Source organism: Mustela lutreola, chromosome 14 (assembly GCF_030435805.1).
Source record: "Mustela lutreola isolate mMusLut2 chromosome 14, mMusLut2.pri, whole genome shotgun sequence".
Classification (NCBI taxonomy): Eukaryota; Metazoa; Chordata; class Mammalia; order Carnivora; family Mustelidae; genus Mustela; species Mustela lutreola.
In genome coordinates, this window is record NC_081303.1 from 56,488,209 (window position 1) to 56,497,271 (window position 9,063).

Genomic DNA, 9,063 nt, shown 5'->3' on the forward strand with positions numbered 1-9,063 from the left:
TACTCATTTCCTGAGTCTCTGAATGCAGTGAGGATTAGCAGTTTTCAGAATGCATTATTTTCTGCTGAGGATAATCAAGTGCCATGCATGTTTTCAACATATTCCTGTTAATGTAACCTGATCACACCTGCTTGTTACTTTCCTAAGCACACCGTTGTTAAAGAATGAATATCAGTCAATAAGGGATTTCTCCTCTTCACCTCAACCAAGGAAACCTGGGAGAAGAACCAAATAATGATACTTCAGGGGTATAAATAATGCAACTCATAATTAATGGTGGCTTAAAGAAAGGAGTTGCTATTTTTTAATACAAGTTTATAGGTAGAGAGCTCAGTTTGACAAAGCAGTCATCGACACAGGCTTCACCAATCATTCTGCTCTGCCATCCTTAATGTGTTGACTTTAGTCATTATACTTGTTGCCTGATTATTTCAAGTTGTTGGCTCCATTTTTAGACATCCTGTTTGCCTTAAGGGAGCTAGAGGGATCAAAGAAAAGGATCATACAACAATTTGAGGATTGCGTTTTTGCACAAGATACCTCTTAGAATATGGTACAGAACTTGCATAATAACTTTCAGTAAGGAGAAATGGGAAAGGAATAATGTGTAAGCCATTAAACGTCTGTCACCAGTGGCTAATACAAAGCCTGGCACATAAAACCTGATTAATGTGGATGAGACTGGATGAGATCCCAGAAATGGACAGGGACCAATTCCTATGGCAGTTATTTAATGGATTTATCTGGGGATTGTATGACCTTAAGAGATCATTTTTTTTAAGTAAGGGTCTTTACCTATTTTTTAAGTAGATTTGTAATAAAATTTCTATCACTTGAGAAATTTTAGATAAGATACCTAGTTTGTTCACCCATATGTGATGTGAGTGGGAGAACAACAACATAGGCATGGCCAGGGCAGAATGGCCAATTATATGAGGCAGAAAGTGGGCTTTTGCAGAGCACTGTGTCAAAGCAACATTTAGAAGTTGGACAGAGGAAATATGTCTGAGAAGTGACCAGAGAGATCACAAAGTAAAACATTCTCAAAGGAATGCAGAGTCAACAGCTTGCTTGCTGCTGACAGATTAAAATGGTAAGAACGTTGGGCTTATCTAGCACCCAGAATATCAGTGGGTGATTTATGTTTGAACAATTATAGTGAAGTGTTTGAGGATAGAGTTAGAGAGTGCTTAGATGAATGAGAATTAAATGAGGAAATAAAGGATATAGGACTGGAAATTCTTCAAGATTGTTATATGTAAAGGTGAAGATAGTGATAGTGTGGAAGCTGAAGGGAAGCGTGAGTTGGGGAAATTCTTATTTTATTATTTTTTTTAAAGATAAAAGGAAGGCAGAAGCCTGCATGTGCAGAAAAGAGAAGGTTGAGATTATAATCTGGACAAGAGTCTTCCTTCAGACCCTTGAATGTCATCAGGGAATGTGGATTTCAGGAGATTTTCTACCATCCCTAGAACTTATAAGAGTGGCTCCTTGTGCCTAACTTATTTGTGCAAATTATATGCTTTATGATGAATAACTACTTCTCTTCTGCAAGTCTAGAATTTTGATATGTACTAGGCAGAGACTGCCTATGTGACCAGCCCCAAATAAAAGCCTGTAGCACTGAGACCTTATGAAGCTTTCCTGGTACACAGAATTTCCTACATGTTACAACTCCTTGTCAGAGGAATTAAGCATGTCCTATTAACTCCAGTGAGAGAGGACTCTTGCTTTCCTCTGGATGTACCCCATTTGCCTTTTTCTTTTACTGAGTTTGCTTTGTATCCTTTCCTCTGTAATAAATCATAACCACAAATACAACTATATGCTGAGCTCTTCTAGTGAATTACTGAAGTTTGGGATGATCATAGGGACCCGAATATACCTGGAATGGAAAACACAGGTTGTGGTAAAAGATGAAGAATGAGGCACCTGGGTTGGCTGGTTAAGGAACTGCCTTCAGCTCAGGTCATGATCCTGGAGTCTCGGGATCGGGTTCCGCATTGGGCTCCCTGCTCGGCAGGAAGTCTGCTTCTCTCTCTGACCCTCTCCCCTCTCATGCTCTCTCTCTCCTTCTCAGGTACATAAATAAAATCTTAAAAAAAAAAAAAAAGGTGAAGAATGCCTATTCCACTGTAACTAGGGAAAAGAGATTGGGTCGGGATAACACATTTTCTTAAAGAAGGCTGAGAGTGTTTTGGATGACCATCAGATGAAAGTGAATGAGGAAAATTTAGAATAAGGTATTTGAAAAAAATGAAGTTTAAAAATCTGTATAGATTAAGAGATCTAGCTAGAAAAATATAAATTGTGTGCCAAGGAGTATTCATACCCCAGCTGCATTGTCAATCATGAGATTATAAAAATGCAGCTCTGTGTGTTTGCGTTTGCATGTTATTTCAGCAGCTCTGAATATCCTGTGTGCAGATCAGAAAAATAGTGTTTAAATGTCTAACCTTTATTAAGTATTTGCAATGTCATGATGATAGGGACATTTTTAAGAAAACAGTTTATGTGCTGAATTTTAGGATTTTAGCTTTCTGGGGAAAAAATCAAGGAAGGATCATATTGTTATATAGGAATACAGTGAAAAAGTGGTATCCCTGTGAAGAAGACTGGAGCAAACTACTGAAAAACAGCAAATTAAAAAGGCTGTGGCCGATGAGAACATTGAAATGGTGACTATAGGGCAGGGAATAGTGGTCCTTCCAAAAATAAATCCATGTCCTAACCCCAGGAGCCTATAACTGTGACTTCATTTGGAAAAATTGCCTTTCGTATGTAAAGAAGGATTTCAAGATGAGATCATCCTGGTTTATCGAGGTGAGGTGGGCTCTAACTTCAATGACAAGTATCCTTATACATAAGAGAAAAGATAAAGTTTGGGGCAGCTGTGTGGCCTCTGCCTTTGGCTCAGGTCATGATCTAAGGGTTCTGGGATCGAGTCCCTCATCGGGCTCTCTGCTCAGCAGGGAGCCTGCTTCCCGCTCTCTCTCTGCCTGCCTCTCTGCCTACTTGTGATTTCTCTCTGTCAAATAAATAAATAAAATCTTAAAAAAAAAAGATAAAGTTCTATGAAGACAGAGGCAGAGTCTGGAATTATGCAGTCATAAACTAAGGAATGCTTGGAGGCATCAGAAGTTGGAAAGGGCAAGTAATGCCTCCCCTAGAGACTGGAGAAGTGCAACCCTGACAACACCTTGATTTTTGACTCAAGATCCAGAACTGTGGGGCACCTGGGTGGCTCAGTTGGTTAAGCAACTGCCTTTGGGTCAGGTCATGATCCCAGGGTCCTGGGATTGAACCCCACATCGGGCTTCCTGCTCAGTGGATAGCCTGCTTCTCTCTCTCTCTGCCTACCTGTGCTCACTCTCTCTTTCTCACTCTCTCTCTGTCAAATAAATAAATATAATCTTTAAAAAAAAAAAAAGATCCAGAACTGTGAGGAAAAAAAAAAATATGTTCTAAGCTACCAAATTTGTGGTATTGTATTACAGCAGCCCTAAGAAACTAATACAGTGCCTGTGAAAATATGATTAAATTGGAGTGATGTGAAGTCATGGACATGATATAGAAGGTTATTGAATCTATAATCCATGTGGAGATAGGTGTTTCCCAGAATAATGACAGGATCTAGGTAAGAGAAAAAAATAGTCGGAATAGTATGAAATACATCAAAAGCAATATATAATACATTATATGCAATTCCTGTATAATTCTAAATATTATGCAAATAAAAAACTGGAGAGTTTATGTAAAGAGTATAATTTTATTAATAATTACTACTATTTCAACCATCTTCTGCTTTATAAATTAATGGGAAGTATCTGAATGTCTTCCGTTTTACTTTAGGTGCCTAAAAATTAACATGCAAGAATTCCAAAATCGGCCCAATTGTTTCTTAAAACAACAACAAAAACCCCCATCACATGTGTTGTATATCATGCTATTGCCCTCAATTGCTTCTGCTGCAATATTCAATTCCTTTATTGCAATTCTGGGGTGGGGGGTGGGAGGTAGTGTTGGAACAATATTATCATGTGCCTAACATTATATCTTAAATTCTCATCCATCCTGATGACACTGTTATAGCAACTCCTGCTCATGTCCAGAGACATTGTTGGCTTCCAAAGTTTGATAGCTAGTTAGTGCTGAGCAGTTAGGGATTTAAAGCAAGGTTTTTGAACTTCCAAGACTATATTCCTTCCCTATCACCAAATTTTCTTGAAGCTTGAAAGGAAGGTGCAAGTCAGTTATGCTTCTTTGCATAAAAATGAGGCTTGTCCCTGAGTTTTGTGTAAAATGTCAAATGAGTGTTTTAAATTATGAGGGGCTGCATTTTTAAACCTAACAAATGATTGGTGGGGTCATTTTGCTTAATTGTTGTGGCATCTTTGAAATATCATATCATTTTAGCACTTTCCTAATCTATAAAATGATGTGATACATTTTAACAACTCAGTTTTATATTTGGCCTTTCAAAAGCATCTTGCTTTATGGGCCATCAGCTATATAGTGGCAATAACTGGAGATATTTTGTGCATGGCATAAGCTATACTCAGACTCTTTCATTTCACTTGTATGGCTTTCCATAGAAAAAAATAGATAAAATCTAATGAATAGTTCTAGAAAAATATTAGTGGTACAATAGAAATAAATCCAGCAGGGTAGGTATCCTTTTGAATTGATTTTTCTTCATTATAGTCCAGTAATTATGCCAACTTATTCTAACTTCCATGGCAATGTTGAACTATTTGAAGTATAATTATCTATATTAAAAAGCCACATAAAATTTTGCTATAAAATATTGATAGTTTTGTATTATTCTTGTTGATGTCTGTTTTCTATGCCTTGAAGAATAGTCATCATATATATAGAATAAAGATTTTCAAAAACTTTAAACAATGTTGATCATAATCCAATCAATTTAAATTATTTGGTAGACATAGTATCTAGACATACTACCTAGAAAGATATCATGGTAGCAATGAACAATAACAATTACAATGATTTAAAATAATTAAGAATTACAAACCTACATACATTCCTGTGAAATAAATAACTGTGATAGGGAGATGGTTGAACATCAGTTCCATGATATAATTATTCCTTTATTATTTCAATATATTTAATCTGTTATATGCAAATGGGAGAATAATCTAGTTTTACTTTTTTCATTAGTTATTCATATACTTTCTCTTGTCACAGAAAATCTGCTACATAATAATCCAAGTTATTTTATTCATCTTTTCCTTCTTTCTATCCATGATTTTATACTAAACAATTTATTCAAGGAGTATGTTATTTATAGATATCTGATGCTTCTAAGTCAAATGGTACTATCTTTAGCCTCAGCTGAGGAAAACAGAATTAGTATATTCAGAGAGAACTGATGGCATATTCTGGATCATATGGCCAATCTATCTGATCAAGCTGAATGAACTGAAGATACACAACTGATTTCAATTCAGCCAATCCATTGTGTTTCCAACAACTTATAAGATAGTCTGTTTTGTAATGTACTGGTAAAATTAAGATAAATTTAATTGGATAAGCACATGCTTTATCTTAGAAGTATTTAAGAAAGAATGTTCAGATGGGTACAAAGGAGCAAGTAGCTAAGAGCTAAAACACTGATTAGACATTTGCTTTGTCTCTAGTTTTGAGTTGTTTCCAGTTTGGAGCTACTATATTTAAAGTAACCTGAAAATTTTTTGTGGAAATCTTTGTGTAGAAATAAATTTTCATTTATCTTGGGTCCTGTAGTGATTTCTGGGTCCCTTTTACTGTTTATGTCCTGACTTTTTGCAAGTCTTGAAATTTCCAGCCACCGTCTATTTTTTATTCTTTCATAACTCAGACTGTGATGAACTGTTTGGGATTCTTTACCTGCTCCTTTGGAATGTGCCTAGAGGCAGAAATTACTAGCAATTGTTTCCCTTCCAAGCAGGATCACAGCAAAACTTTGCCTACTGGCCAATATTGGAAAACTGTTATCCTACACTTGTTGTTTATAGATACTGTAAATAGTTGTATTCTTAAGGTGGAGGGATAAATCTTTTCCCTCTTGTTCCATCATGGTTTCAACTCTAGGCTAACATTTTGAACTTAGTTTAGCCATCACCATGAGCAAGACATAGTTGACATTTTACCAATTAGTAAATTGATATTCAGAAAGACTAAGAACATTTCCCAAGTTTAAACATCTAAGAAGTCTTTAACTCAAGATTCCAAGCTACAGTGTTTTTGTTTGTGTCTGTATGATTTTCTGTTATCCTATCCAATACATATTTTGATGAAAAAAAAAGAAAGAGTACCTCAAGTATTGATAAGAGTAGATATAAATTCTTGCCTGGCAGCTTCAGATATGTAAAGTATCTATGATTGATTCATAAGCAGGTATGGGAGACAGATGCGGCATGATACTGACAAATACATTGTTTATGGAAGTATAAGTTGGATATCTTAGGATAGCCTTGGTAAACTTAATAGCCAGTTTTATACAAGAAAGTAGAAGGAATAGATATGAATATATGTATAAATATTTTTCCAATATCTGTAAGACAATGCCTTCAGTCCAAAAATGAGAGCAGGGCAGTTGTCTAGAGAAAATATGTTTTAGATGTTTTAAATATCCACAGGTAAATAAACAGAATGTGATGGTGAACTGCTAGAACTTGATAAGATTAATTAAAGCAGAGTAAAAGATGATTTTAAATATGGACCAGTAAGAGAATGATTGTAAGCCTTATGTATGGTCAGCTCATTATAACATAACAATTCAAACTAAAAATGATCAGGCAAGAGAAAGGTGTATATTTTTTATTTTACATAAAAATAATAGGTAAGCTTTCCAAAACTGATACTGTGGTTCTTCTGCAATATCATCAATGAACCAGACATTCCATCTCTTTATTTCAACATTCTAGTACAATGCTCCCGTTTTTAAGCTTTCGTCACATTGTTTAAGACTATGGTTTAAGATTTCTATTTATGATATCCTCATTGCAAGAAGAAGTAACAGCAGGAATATAGACGAAGTCGGTTCACCTTAAATAGCCAGACCCAAACAACACTTCTGCTCACAGGTCATTCACCAAAATTTGGTCACGTTGCCAGATGCATGGAAAAAGAGGCTAGAGAAATGTTGACTTTCACTAACAGCAAACATGAGCCCCTAAAATCTGGGCCTGGTTATAAAGAGAATAAGAGAGTACGCACTTTGGCAGCACGTATACTAGAATTGGAACAATACAGAGAAGATTAGCATGGCCCCTGAGCAAGGATGACATGCAAATTCATGAAGCATTCCATAGTTTTTGGTTTTCTGACTTTAACAAAAAATAGGAGAATGGATGTTGGACTATGCAAACAGGATTTTTCTATATCAATGTCCATTTCATTTACTAAAAGAGAAGATTGGAAGGAAGGTTATAAACTTAATGTAGGTAGTCTTGAGTATTTACATGCTATCACATCATGTATGTGGTAACTTCAAATGTAGAACTATGAATGTGAATATGAAATGATGTAGATTGGGGATTATATATTATTTGGATAATATATTTGGAAATCTAGTTATTTTGTAGAAAGATAAATAATAAGCAAGAGAGACCAAGACATTTTCAGAGGCACAGTGACTAATAATGATGAGTGACTTCGAGGTGGTCTAGAATAAGCAACTTTATTTTTTTCTGTATTCTCTTTCTGTATTCTGTTTGCAACTGGACACCAAGGCTACTTAACAGTTTTATCTGCTTGAGCTGTATCTGCATATTTTTTAAAAGATATCATCTTCTATCATCTTGTGAGCCTTCCCTACCACTTTTATTCAATTCACTCCAGTCATACTGGCCTCCTTTTTTTTTTTTTTTTTTAAAGATTTTATTTATTTATCAGAGAGAGAGGGGGAGACAGCGAGCACAGGCAGACAGAATGGCAGGCAGAGGCAGAGGGAGAAGCAGGCTCCCCGCCAAGCAAGGAGCCCGATGTGGGACTCGATCCCAGGACGCTGGGATCATGACCTGAGCCGAAGGCAGCTGCTTAACCAACTGAGCCACTCAGGCGTCCCTAGCCTCCTTTTTTTTTTTTAAACTTTCCAAACTCACTGCCCCTTCCTACCACCTGCCCTGGAAATTTTGTTCTTGCTACTGATTAGGCTTAAGCCGCCCCTGTTCCTGTGTATTCATGGGTCAGTTTCTTGCCTCCACTGTGTCTTTACCTCAAGGATCACTCTTACATTAGTGTCCTTTGTGGCTGCCATATTTAGAATTACAGCCCTTTTACCACAGCACTTTCACTATTTTTTTTTCCCTCTCCATAGTATTCATTACCACTTGTCATGCTATATTATTTTTTAATTTGTATTTAATTTTTAATTTTTTTAATGTTAACTATGTTTTTTGTTTTATTTTTATTTTAAAGATTTTATTTATTTATTTGACAGAGAGAGAGAGAGACAGAGAGGAAATACAAGCAGGGGGAGTGGAAGAGGGAGAAGCAGCCTCCTTAGGAGCAGGGAGCCTTATGCTGGCTCAGTGTTAACTATGTTTTATTCAGCGCTTTATTCCCTATGATTTCCCGTGCCTATACCACATGGTAAACTTAGGTCAACTGTGGAGTGAATTTAACACATTTGGATTATTCTTTTACTTAAGTGCATCGTATAAAAATTTCTTAAACTGCTATCCTAATAAGAATTTTATACCTGAAGAAAATTCTGGAGACTGTTCTGATTTTGATTTATCGATCTAAGAGAAATAACTTACCTCAGAAAGTTGGAACCATTTCAGGAGCTGAAGCACTGAAGTTTGTCTATACCCATGGTCCTGTAGGTTTCTATTCAGAAAACATCTCACAGCATTACTTATCTTCCTTTCTTGGAGCCCAGTTGTGCTAAAAAACAGAAGGCACTAATAAGATATATTACATATATATGGATATAAAAGCTGAGTAGACTCATAGAGTAATATATTTCTTAGGGTATCTCATTATAGAATTAGAATTAAGAGTATATTAAACAAATGCATGTGCAATATGTTGCAAATTCCCTGTGTTAGAAAA

General features: G+C 35.9%; 1 non-coding gene across 1 annotated transcript; it reads left to right on the forward strand.

The window, feature by feature from the left end:
- The first annotated feature begins 7,217 nt into the window (after nucleotides 1-7,217).
- LOC131815448 (U6 spliceosomal RNA) lies at nucleotides 7,218-7,320 on the forward strand. The gene has a single exon (XR_009347750.1). It is a non-coding gene; the product is annotated as a U6 spliceosomal RNA (small nuclear RNA).
- Nucleotides 7,321-9,063: the final 1,743 nt, after the last annotated feature.